This window comes from Xyrauchen texanus, chromosome 5, assembly GCF_025860055.1.
Source record: "Xyrauchen texanus isolate HMW12.3.18 chromosome 5, RBS_HiC_50CHRs, whole genome shotgun sequence".
NCBI lineage: Eukaryota > Metazoa > Chordata > Actinopteri > Cypriniformes > Catostomidae > Xyrauchen > Xyrauchen texanus.
In genome coordinates, this window is record NC_068280.1 from 35559960 (window position 1) to 35573349 (window position 13390).

General features: G+C 37.4%; 1 protein-coding gene across 4 annotated transcripts in view; it reads left to right on the forward strand.

The window, feature by feature from the left end:
- The first annotated feature begins 8266 nt into the window (after positions 1-8266).
- Positions 8267-13390, forward strand: part of LOC127643786 (RNA-binding protein 47-like) — a 34404-nt gene continuing 29280 nt past the window's right edge. For 3 of the 4 annotated variants that reach the window (XM_052126666.1, XM_052126673.1, XM_052126674.1), the window contains exon 1: positions 8267-8533. The gene's annotated coding sequence lies outside the window, so the exon portion shown is untranslated. The remainder of the gene's footprint in view (positions 8534-13390) is intronic. The other variant, XM_052126671.1, reaches the window with a different exon arrangement.

Consider the following 13390-nt stretch of genomic DNA (forward strand, 5'->3'; position numbering starts at 1 on the left):
TTAATGGAGTCATATGATGCCATGCGAGGAGCGGACATGTAGATGACGAGCTCTGCGTACTTTGCTAGTTTTTAGTTATTTTTGTTTTATAATCCGGTGAGATTTATAAACCCTGCTGCATATTTGCTCTTTGAAGTCAATATGTAAAAAAAATCGAAATCCTTGGGCTCTGGAGATATTAAAAGACACTTATGTGCTCAAGCTGAAATTTATGATGGGCCTGCTGACCGGGACTCGATTTGTGCAGCGTGACAAGAAATCCAGTGTCAACTGTCCAACATGTTTGTGATGCTGACGAAAGTTGTTGCTGACTTAGAAGATCTCACTGTAATATGTCAACCGATTACAGCAATGGAAACAAAATAATTGGTTACAAGAGTGGTTACAAGAGTGGCAGATGTTGAGAACAGGATCGATTATCTGGAATCATCGGAGAGGGAATTATCTGATAATCTGCTTGCAACCAAAGTTGATTTGGTTAAAAACTTGAAGATCTTGAAAAACTTGAAGATCTTGAGAATAGCAGCTGCAGGAATAACATCTGAATTGTTGGAATTCCTGAGCATGAAGAAGGCAGAGATATGGGGAAATTCCTAGACGAGCTGCTCAACATAACAGGCCATAAGCTGGAAATCAAGCGAGCTCACAGGATTCCAGACAAGAGATCCGCTGAGGGAGACAGGCCCCGATCAATCCTGGCCAAATTCCTGAAATCATCTGATATAGATCTTGTGTTACATGAGGCGAGAATCAAAGGAAAGCTTTCTTGGAAGAATCACAAAATTTTCTTGTTCACAGACTTTGCGAAATCGACAAGAGAGAAACGTGGTTGATTTAAGGAATGCAAGCAACTTTTACATCAATGGAAGGTCTCTTTTCCACTGATCTTCCTGGCCAAACTGAGCAATAATACTAAGGATGGCCGTAAAGTATTTTTATGCCCCAAGCAAGCACTGTCCTTCATAAAAACATTGGAGTGAGTGAGCCATTTGGTGTTCCTCATGTTAGTGGATTGACTCGCTGTACTTACTCTGGTTGTTGGAGGAAGCTGGGTGCCATTTTTGTTTCTTTTCGTGTTTGTTCCGCCTAGCAGCTGGAGTTTGTTTTGTGGAGTGACACTCCTTCAAGAAACTTTTGCATTGACAGAAGATTGCTTTTACACTGAAGTTCCTGGCCAGTGATAAGGATGACCACAAAATATCTAAATGCCTACAAAAAGCAATGTCTTTTATAGAGTTGATGGACTGAGGAAATAATGGTGTGTTTCTTATGTGGCCTCTGAGTCAACTCGACTTGTTAAATATATACTTGACCGTCCAAGGAACCAGGATGCCTGTTTTGTTTATTTTTGTGCTGGTTCCACCTAGCGGCTGGAGTTTAATTGTGGAGGAACATACCTTCAGGACAGCTGTGGATGAATCTGCTTGTTCTTTGTGCTTATGCCTTCTATTGTCTGGAGTTTGTTTTACAAATATTTTCTGTTATGTAATTTTGCCTCACAAAATTTTTATAGAAGCACTGTGAGTGAGCAATCCGACAGCAAAGTTGTTGCGGGGACTCTCGTAGGCGTGCATGGACTCTTTGAGTGTAGAGGGATGGACGCCTGTTGGCGCTGCTGTGGCGCAGCTGTGCTGTGTGATGATCAGATTTTGTAGATCTTGAAGGGTTGTTGCAAACCGTTGGTGCCCCTCATGATATAATACTGGGAGGAGACTTTAATCTATTGATGGATTCAGTCAATGATCATAGTGAAGCAAAAGTGTGCAAGCCCCCTAGAGCAACATTGATGCTTCACAGGATGTGTAAAAATCTTGGACTTTGGAGTTGGAAGGGAAAGTGCAGGAGAAAGTATAAAAAATTCAGAGGCAGAGCTGAAGTACCAAATGTCATCGTGTGAGCGCATGGTTTCAGGTTGTGATTTCACTGCTGTGCCCTCTTCGGTCAGTTTTAAAATCACACGTGTTATTGAAGTACATGATTGGATTAAACTATACAATCACAATCCCCTATCAATAGACATCCAGTTAGTGAACTGTTTGAATAGTCAGTTTGAAAGTGCACAGAAGAAATTGCGGCTGGACAAATCTCAAGGAAGCTTGTATGTACATTTAATGTGGATCTTCGCAAAGTGTTTATATTTCTAAAAAAGGCATCACAGACAGAGCCCAGTAAAGTGAGGTGTGAGATTTGTGGAGCTCACTATTCTATTGCCCATGGAGGCTGCCTCATCATCCTGCTCCATATAAATAAAGAAAGCATGTGGATGCTGCTAAAAGTAAGTATGCCACACCAAGTGTTAGTGATTTTATTGTGAAGCAAAGTTCAGTATCTGACAAGGTGCACGCAAGTGAAGGACTTCTTGCTTATAATCCTGTTGTGCACAGCCATAGCTTTACACATTCATGACCTGAGATAAGTCAGGCTGGAGGAAACATTCATACCCTCTGACATTAAAAAAAACACTTGGATGCCCTGGCTGAAGCTGGTGACATGCAAGCAGATGATTTCTTTTGTGCAATATGTGGTGTGATCACTTTTGCCTTCAAAACAGCTATTCTCCTACTTATACCTTGACACAGTTTTTCTTGGTTTTTGGCAGATAGGACGTTCCAAGCTTCTTGTATAATTCGCCATAGTTCTTTTATTTATTTAGGCTGTCTCAATTACTTCTGTCTCTTTGTGTAATCCCAGACTGACCTGATGTTCAGTAGGAGGCTATATATATATATATATAAACAAAAGACTTTCGTAAATAAATGTGTAAGTGTCATTTATTTCTACTTTTGCCATCAAATTTAAATCATGCCTATGAATTTCTACACCCTATTTTGATTATTATTGTTGTTGTTAGGCAACAATTAATTATAAGAATAACTATAAAAACCAGCAATGATAATGATAATAATAATGATAATAAAAATAATGGAATATGAGTAAATATTAATTAAGAATTTTATTAAATTCTTCCATCTGCTCAACAGCAAGGTTTAGTAGAAAACCAAGAACATTACAAACTTTCTTCAAAGCTTCATTTTAATTTTTTTTCTTTCTCTATGTCTCAAAGGGACTGGGTGCTTTGACATCGCAATTTGTAAGTGCCTTCTCCCATGCAATGAAAATTGCGTGACTGTGAAAAAAATTATGTGGTTCATTACACATCTCAGGGCAGTTCCGAAGTGAAATTTCAACTGTGTGGCGCAAAAAGTGAGTGAAATTTTCTTTCGAGCATTTTTAAGGTTAATGCTCTATCAAGGTTTCATTCAACAAAACCAACCTCCCTACCCTAAAGCTTAAACCTAAACCTAACTGATATTGTCAGAAAAAGCAAATGTGAGAAGAAAAAACTCACTTCATTTTGTGGTGCTTCTATGACACTGTGGGCTCACGTGTTGATTCACATGCCATGCTCTTCAGGACTCTTACCCCAGTCCCCAGGCCAGTACGCTCTATCAGTTGAGCTACAACACAATATAATGACACTTGAACAAGCTTGTAAATGTAGTTGGTTATGTAATGCAAATGTTAAAATGAGCTATGCGCTATAGTAAATATGTTTATATGTCATAAGATAGCATTGTGTGAGGAACAGAGCGAAAAGTAAGTCTTAATGACCTGATAATCTGCCGTTTTACTCTTGATTTGAGTGGAAGGGAATAAAAGTAATTGCTATTGTAGCGCCTCTAGTGTTCATTTCACCAGCAGTGTTACGTACATCAGGCCACAAAAATATTATTTCTTCTTTTTAATTTAGTAATTGTAACATGTTTCTATGACCAGGTTATGAATGTCACTGGGGGAGAAAAGACGGTCATTGGAGACAGTAAAAAGGTTACTTAAAAAAGTAACGTTTTACTTTTCTAATACAATGTAATGTGATATCTTTTTACCTTCACCCAAGTATGCTTTTGGCTAGATACTTGGACTTTTAATTGAGTCAAAATTTCACTCTGTGTCCATACTTTCACATAAGTATAATTTCAGAGTCCTTTTTACATCCCTGATATTTGGTAAAACACCCATACATTTAAGGGTTAATACATTTTTTGTTATATTTTGTATTTATTAGCACAACAGCTGTGCCATGGCTCAATCACAAATGAGATGTTATTGCTCAATAGTTTATCCATGACAGCATTAAGATTAAGTGGAAATCAAATCAAAATACAGTTGCTTCTCAAGAGCTTTTGCCAAATAAATATCCTATTGATCTCACAAGATCTCAAAAATGACACAAACTGTTCTCAGATTTGACAAAATATGCAGTCAAATGTCAAAGATTTTATTATGAACTCAAACATTTCTCATCAAATTCTTCCAAGACCAAATCATCAGTTTGGCAATTCACATTAATTGTATCGCAGGTTGATAATCTTATCAACCATTGCCTCTCATTTGTGTCTATGTTTTGCTCCTAGGAGAAACCTAATTGGAATATAACTGAAAACTCCATTAATTCACCTGAGCTGCAAGAGAACAACTTCAGAGCCATACATTTTTTCTCTGGGTGTATGTTAGTGTTTTGGGTTGAGGGGGTGGTGTATTTGTGTTTTGGGATTGCAAATCACCTATTATGTGTATGTTTATGGACTGCATGTTAATGAATGTGTGTGGTTAGGGTGGGGAGCAGAGTGTGTGATTGTACTCCCCCTCTTCAGGCAGGAGTGTGATTGGCTTTAAACCGATTAACATTCTAACAGTCAGAGTCTCAAATCCACCCAGTAACACAGAACAAAAACTGCTCATTAGAACATACTGACCCAATCACATGTTCCTCACTCCCTCTCTGAACATTTCTTTCATTTTTTATGTTTACTTCTCTCTCCACCAGTCTTTGTATATCTTCTAAATTTCCCTTTCCCATTAACATCACTCAGTGGAAAATGTTGTTGCTCAAAGTTTTCTTTTTTGAGATATTAAAGAGATCTTTAATTTCTATAGGCAGCAAAGTAGGCCTGTATCTCGCTGATCAATCTAGTTCATATTGCTGTGTCACTGTACTACAGAGTGACTGTGCAACCAGAGATGTCAGAGGAATGTAATGTCGTTCACTCCTCCTGTTTCTGGCCTTTTTCATGGCAAGCTTTGAGGAAGTGTTTCCGATAATTCTCGCTTTCTCCCCATATTGTCTCTCAATAGAAGGTGTTTTGAATGCACTGACTGTATGAAAGCCATTTTCTGTGTGTGAGAATGGAGAGGAGCCCTCTACACAAAGACTTGGGTTTCATGCATGGGTCTCTCATGGGGGTTGGATCATTCATTTTGTCCAGCTGAAGAAAGAGTCAATAATTTCTCTGACCGATCCAATCAGCAACTGTGGGAAAACAATGGTACACATGAATAAATTACACATTTAAGGAATGATTCATCGTCATTATTTACTCACCCACATGTCGTTCCAATCCAAACCCTTCTTCTGTGAAACACAAAAGTCTTTTGAAGGCATGTGATCACTTTGTATGATAAACAGAGTGAAATTTAAGTCATTATTCACTCAAATCAAATCATTGATCAGCTCATGTATACAGTTGGGTTGGGCAAAATAAGAATTTTAGAATTGGCTCCCATTGAGTTGGAATTTGAATTGAATTGGTCACACTTTACAGGAAGTTAAATTGGTTAAATTTAGGTATATTAGTTTAACGTAACAACACACATTTTGTGACATAACGAAACACATTATTAGATTTGACTAATTATGCCTATTTATTTCCTGATAGAAAATTAAATGTTTTGCTTATACAGTATTTCTTCTATATAAACACTTGCGACCAACATTTTTGAATATTGTACAGATTTTGCTCTTTTGGAAGGAAATTGGTACCCATTGAGCTTTTGTGGGATCAGCTAGACTGTAAGGTGCGTGAGAAGTGCCCGACAAGACAGCCATAGCAAGTGCTACAGGAAATGTGGGGTGAAATGTCACTTGAGTATCTGGACAAACTGACAGCTAGAATGCCAAGGATCGGCAAAGCTGTCATTGCTGCATGTGGAGGATTTTTTTATGAGAACACTTTGAAGTAGTTTAAGAAGTTCTGATTTTTTTTTTTTTTATTGTTTTAGTAGTTTTTCAAATTATTAATGTCTTGACTATACATTGTGATCAGTTGAATGCCACTTTGGTGAAAAAAGTGTTCATTTTAAATTTTGCCATTCAACACCATGGTCTACCATATTATTTTCGGATAACTTCATAAAAATAGATCAAAAACTGAATATATTGATTGTGTAATACATCTTTTATAATGTTTCTGGAAATACCCCATATGGTGTGCAAATGATAACATGTTTCATGTAATTCTGAAAATAATCAAATGTTTAATAAAAAAAACTGAACAGGAATTAATTTCTTTTAATTTCTATCTACTTTAATTCTACTACCTCAAGCTTGAATTCTACATCCAGTTAACTAACCCTACTCTAATTCAGGAATTGAATTGGAGTTGAATTGCCATTCTTAATTTAATTCTGAATGGTACACAACTCTGGTATACCAAGCCCAAATCAAATATGACAACATGTCATTAACACCTGACGTCATTGTGTTTCTGGGTCGGCATGAAGTAATGACATAAGACAATGGTATCCTTCTATGTTTCACAGAAGAAAGTAACATGGGTTTGGAATGACATGAGGGTAGGTAAAAAATGTCATTTTTATATAAAGCTATCTCTGAATTGTAATTTATTTATAACATGAATATACTTATGGCATAACAACTGTAGGACATCACACTGTTGTTTCTGTATGACCATATTTTTTAATTAAAGGAATATTCTGGGTTAAGCTTAAATGACAACATTTGTGGCATAATGTTGATTACCACAAAAAATTATTTTAACTCTTCCCACCTTTTCTTTAAAATAAAATAAAAAATCTGGGTTATAGTGAGACACTTACACTGGAAATCAATGGGGGCAATTCGTAAATGTTAAAATAGTCCCTGTTTCAAAAGCACAAACACAAGACAAACAATATGCATGTTAACATGAATTTAGTGTGATAAAATTGCTTGCTAACCTTTACTGTGCAAAGTTATAGCCAATTTTACAACTTCATTGCCATGATGACATGATGTAAATGACAGTAAAACGACAATTTAAACAACTTTACTGCTCAAATAAAAACAAGTTTTAACAGAAGAATTAATGTAAGTGCTTTTATAAAATTATAAGCTTCACATTTCTACCTTGAAACCCTCCAAAAATTGGCCCCATTCACTTCCATTGCACCTGTAACCTTGATTGCTGCAGTTTTAAAGAAAAGAAGGAACGAGTCAACATTATGCCACATTGTTGTTGTTTGAGCTTAACTTGAATTGCACATTTAATTCAATATACCGTACGTGTTTGTTTTGTTATCATGGTAGGAACTTTCCATTGACTTCTATTGTTTTTATATTTAGCTAATTATATTTGTTATACCTGAACCCTAAACCTTAAGCATTTTTAAGATATTATTATGTTTTTAAGCTGCTTCCCTAATGGGGACCGTTGGCTGGTCACACACAAGCTGGAGGTCAGTGAACATAGGTGAAATGGTTATTTGGCAGATGGAGTGATCACACACACTCCCTGAGTGTCTTTGTGTATTTTTTTGTCTCTTTGAGGACTTTTAGCATTATTGCATAAATCAGAGTAATAGAAAGGGATGGTGAGCTTATGTTTGTAAGGTGTGTGTGTGTGTGTGTGTGGAATGCTGCCCTGGCCAGTCTCCAGGTTGAGGGAGGATAGCATTTCCAATCCGAGAGGCTGGAAGCATTCTGGTTTGGTGAGTTTCTTAGACACACACACATACACACACAAAGAAAGGAACAGGTTGCTCGGACCAGCCCGGTGAAAAAGAGACTAAACATTTCCCGGTACTAACTGTGGTAGACACCGACTGACACACACACACACACACACACACACACACACACACACACACACACACACACACACACACACTTTCTCTATTCCTATTAGTGTCTAAGGCCTTCAAATTGTCAAAAAATCATACCTGTTTCCATGATTTCCACTTATTGGAAAGTTTTTGATGTTTTTTTGAAAAACTTCTAGATTTTTTTAGACCATACACTCTCATGCGGGGCCAGTATTCCTACACATATTCATTCTTTTTCCTCCTCAGAGCAGAGGAATGTGAAGATTATGTCAGTGAGAGGCAGGTACTGAGACTTGCGCTAATTACTCTCTCTCTCTCTCTCTCTCTCTCTCTCTCTCTCTCTCTCTCTCTCTCTCTCCCTTTCTCTCCACCTCATTCTCCCTCATTCTCCCTCCTCCTCCTTGCCAGTGAAGGAGAGAAGCAGGAGTAGGACGAACAAGCAGGGACAGGGAAGTGAAACAGTCTGGAGACAGAAGTCAAAAGACAATTACTTTACATTTTTTCCATTACTCTGGACTGTCAAGACCAAGACTCGTCAGAGGTGAAAACTAGAGAAACAGGGATGAATGTGACTAAACTACTGTACCTTTGATTGGTTTAATTAATCCAACACTTACTGTAGATTCTGTTTGACAACTACTAAACTGTGCAGGTAAGCTCGTACATCGGATTCTTTCATTCTAACTTGTTCTCTCTCTGTCATCTTCTCATAGATGGTCCAGTGATCACGTTTTCCCCTCTGATCTTATTTATTTTCATATAGTTCAATTAACATTGCTTACTTCATCTCACTCTCCCACTCTTTTTTCTTTCTCTCTTTTCCTTCAGACAGTTTATGGTTAGAATGTCTTGTGTTGCAAAAACTGTGTTGAAAGTTGTTCTGCGGGTATTTTGTGTGTGTGTGTATGTGTGTGTTTGTGTGTGTGTGTGTGTGTATGTGTGTTGTGCAACTGCACTCAGGGGGTGTGCTATAATTAAGTGTACGTGAGAGAATCGGGTTTCTGATAGAGAGATGGCTCAGTCTAACAGAAAAAATGAGGGAGATAATAAAAAAAGAGTTTACTTTGGAAAATACAATGATCTTATCATATTGAAAGCAAGATTCCATGCGTTTCTAGAGATTCTAGATTTTGTAATGTGGAGAAGTGTATGTGTGTATATATATATATATATATATATATATATATATATATACACACAAGGTATAAACAGTCTTTATAAATGAGTTGTAAACAAGTTATAACTAACTAGAGGTACAAAAAAGGTCCACTTGTGGGGACCACCTCAAGTACAGTTCAGCACTTTTTGTCCCACTTTATATTAGGTGTCTTTAACTACTATATATTAACATTAAAACACATACAATACAATGTTTTTATTTTTGCAAAATTCTCACAAAATTCACATTTGCTGCTACTGAGGTTGAGGTACGTGTAGGTTTAGGAGTAGGGTTAGGTTTAGGGTTAGGGGTCAAGGTTAACAGTGTAACTACAAATGTAATTAAATGCAGGTACTTTAAATGTAAGTACAATGCAAAAACACGTACACACATAATTAGTACATTGTATCAAATGCATAAGTACATTGTAGTTAAAAACACAGAATATAAAGTTGGTTCACACTTTTGTTTAAAATGCATGAATGGATGAGACACACACACAATTAAACAGATAAATCAGCATTTCATAAACAAATGATTTTTCTAGAGCTGTAAAATCTTATTTTCTGCCAAAATGTATTGAAATGATCCACTGATGCTGATCTAATTGTGAAGTGCTTAAACTTAAGTCCTTGAGTGCATGTGTATGTGGGTTTACTTTGACAAAATTATTCTCAGAAGTGCACTAAATCTGACTAAACCTCCCTATAGGGCAGTGACGTGCGGTGATGTCTTAAAGAGGCTAGGCACTGAGTTATGAAAGCCAGATCACCTGATTTATTGTTTAAGATAATAATACGTAATAACAGTGAACGTTACGCACAAGCGCGGCATATCAAGAAATGTACAAATCAGGATGTATATCGTGTACTCTCTCTCTCTCTCTCTCTCACGCACACACACAAGCGCGTAAACAGTGAACGTTACGCATTTATCAGATCCTTCAAAACCTCTCGGTTTTCCTTTACCTTTTCATTGTGGTAGGTTATATTCAGCTTCCTTTGATCGTCAAGTGCAAGGTCGATCCGAGATTTTCCAAAAGTTTTCTGTGTAATTTGACACTGGATGTGAGCTGACGACTTTTCATGCTTGGTTAAAGCTGCGGGCAGGTTGTTCAAATCACAATATCCCGCTGAAGTCCAAACAGTCTGACTGGTTGAAAAAAGCAGGCAGGGATAGCAGTACAGCCGCTGATTGTTAGCACAGCCACATAGCCAATCTTTTCTTACATGCCAATCAGTTTGAAATGATCGGATCATTTTTGGGCCCTTTTGCTGTACTAGTCCATCTAAGGCTGGCGTAGACCTCCCTCTTGCAATTAACTCATATTTGGAATTAAAATCGAGCTTGGAAAAATTTCTTAATTCCGTGATTACGGCCGGTGCTGTCATTTTGATTTTGAATTTGGTGGGGATTAGGCATGTACACTAGCTGTGGTGTAATGACGTTAGCTACGCAAATGTCCAGGAATATCTCGATTTTAATTGGTCCATGTCTGATACGTAACGGAGATGATTACGGGCATTACATATTTACGTCAAAAGGCACAGCAGATTTGTGCTTTTTGCCGTACATGTTAAAGAATACAGGATCGAAGTGCGCATGCGCAACATGGGTTTTCCGCTTGTCGTCTGCAATGAATGGACCGTAAAAGCACTGCTTATTCTACCATTTGTTTTTAGTTGATTATGCGTAACTGCTGCATTTGTCATCATAACGTCTAAACAATTGGAATAACACACATATTGCATATATAAATCACAAGAATAAAAATACAAATACAAGTTTATTATTTAATAAACATTTTATTTTAGAATTTTGGCATGGTAGGCAGTGCCTAGTTTGCCTACCCAGACCGCACGTCAGTGCTATAGGGAAGTCTGAGGACATCCTCAAAAGTAAGATTATTCCTAAATAAATACATAAAATAAGTGTATCTTAAAATGCTCAACAATTTCTCTAAGGGTTAGTCTGTAGCATTTATAATAAGCTTCAAATAAAAAAAAAAAAAGAATTCTATGCAATGTCTTCATTAAGATAACTAGATAAACGTGTGTGTGTGTGTGTGTTTGTGTGAGAGAAAGAGTGTCTATGAATGGGTTATTTTACACAGGGGATAAAACAAATATTTTGAGTAAAATGTTAAATGCCGTTAGAAGGAATTAACTCTGAGGGGAAGGACAAAGTAAAATGTGATGTGTGCGTACCGATGGTCATGTGACTAAAGGCATCTCTGTTGTTACTCCAAATACTGCACCTGTGAAATGAGTAAGGATGTTTATTTGGTGACAGACCTCTGGGGGCCCAGTAGTGCATGCACTTGAGTGTGTGTGTATGTGTGTGTATGTGTGTGTGTGTGTATCTAAAATCTGATTGGCTGTGGCTGTGAGCTGAACCAGTTCTTGTTGTCTCCATTTAGATGCTTATCTGTTTCTCAGAATGCAGCATATTCAGGTGTGCGTGTTGTGTGTGGGTATGTGTGTGTGTCATTAGTATTTGTATATGCTACACTTTTAATTTCACACTTAAGCATTCTTTTATTCTCTGTGGTAAAATAATATAACAAAACAAAAACACACACACACACACACACACACACACACACACACACACACACACACACACACACACACACACACACACACACACACACACACACACACACTGTTGGTGCGGCTATAATTATGAGGACTCTCCATAGACATAATGATTTTTATACTGCACAAACTATAGATTCTAACCCCTAACTTTAACCCTACCCCTAAACCTAACCCTCAAAACATCGTTTAGTATGTTTTTTAAGCGATTTGTATTGTGGGGACATTAGAAATGTCCCCATAAACCCCATTTATAGCATAATACCATTGTAATTACCAGTTTGTAACCTAAAACAATGTCCTCATAAATCACCCAAACCTGCCTACACACACACACACACACACACACACACACACACACACACACACACACACGTTTACTTAACTATCCTAATGAGGACATACTTCTATTAGACTTCGACTATTTTTATGTAAAGCTAATAAAATTTACTATAGACTAACCTTAACATGTATATTGTTTACATCTGGTAGCTATAATTTTGAAACATTGCGTAATTTAACATTTACAGATTGGCCCATTCACTTCCATTATAAGTGCCTTACTACAACCCTTAATGTTTTTTAGAAAACGATAGATGAGACAAAATTATCTTTGTTGTAATCAAAATTATGCCACAAATGCTATCGATTGAGCTTAATTTGTATTGATCCATGAATATTCCTTTAACCATCAAATAAGACTTTCTGCATTTCCTGAATTAAAAAATAATAATAATTATAATTGGGTTCCTTTATGAATCAATCACCAATTGAGAACGTCCTCAAATGTTCAGGTTTTGTCAGATTTACATAACTTTTGGGGGCGAATTTGATCACCAAACTATAGTTAAGTAAGTACACACATCACGTGCACACACACACACACACACACACACACACACACACACACACACACACACACACACACACACACACACTTGTAGTGTTTCCATGTTTTATGGGGACTTTCCATAGACATAATGGTTTTTATACTGTACAAACTTTATATTCTATCCCCTAAACCTAACCCTACCCCTAAACCTAACCCTCACAGAAAACTTTCTGCATTTTTACATTTTCAAAAAACATAATTTAGTATGATTTATAAGCTGTTTTCCTCATGGGGACCGACAAAATGTCCCCACAAGGTCAAAAATTTCGGGTTTTACTATCCTTATGGGGACATTTGGTCCCCACAAAGTGATAAATACACGCTCACACACACACACACACACACACACACACACACACACACACACACACACACACACACACACACACACACACACACACACACACACACACACACACACACACACACACACACACACACACACACACACACACACAAACTGGTTATTCATCCACCTTGAGCACTTCTGTCAGATTTTCTTTACGTCTTGTAGACATAGGCTGCTATAAGAGTCACCTCTCGTTCTTGGTCCTTAAAGTCATATGACTGATCATGTGACCTCCTCAGCATGATTTTAACCCTGACAGACATCTGGACAACAGTGTGTGTGTGTGTGTGTGTGTGTGTGTGTGTGTGTGTGTGTGTGTGTGTGTGTGTGTGTGTGTGTGAAACAGGATCTCCTCGCTCTCCCTTCTGCTTTTCTTCCCATCTTTATCCCTAACACACACCAAATATCTGCACTCCACAATGAATGCATTCTTCCACTGACTGTCTCTATAGAGAGGTTACAAGAGCTGTGTGTGTGTGTGTGTGAATGGTTCTCCTCCAGGTAGTTTGATT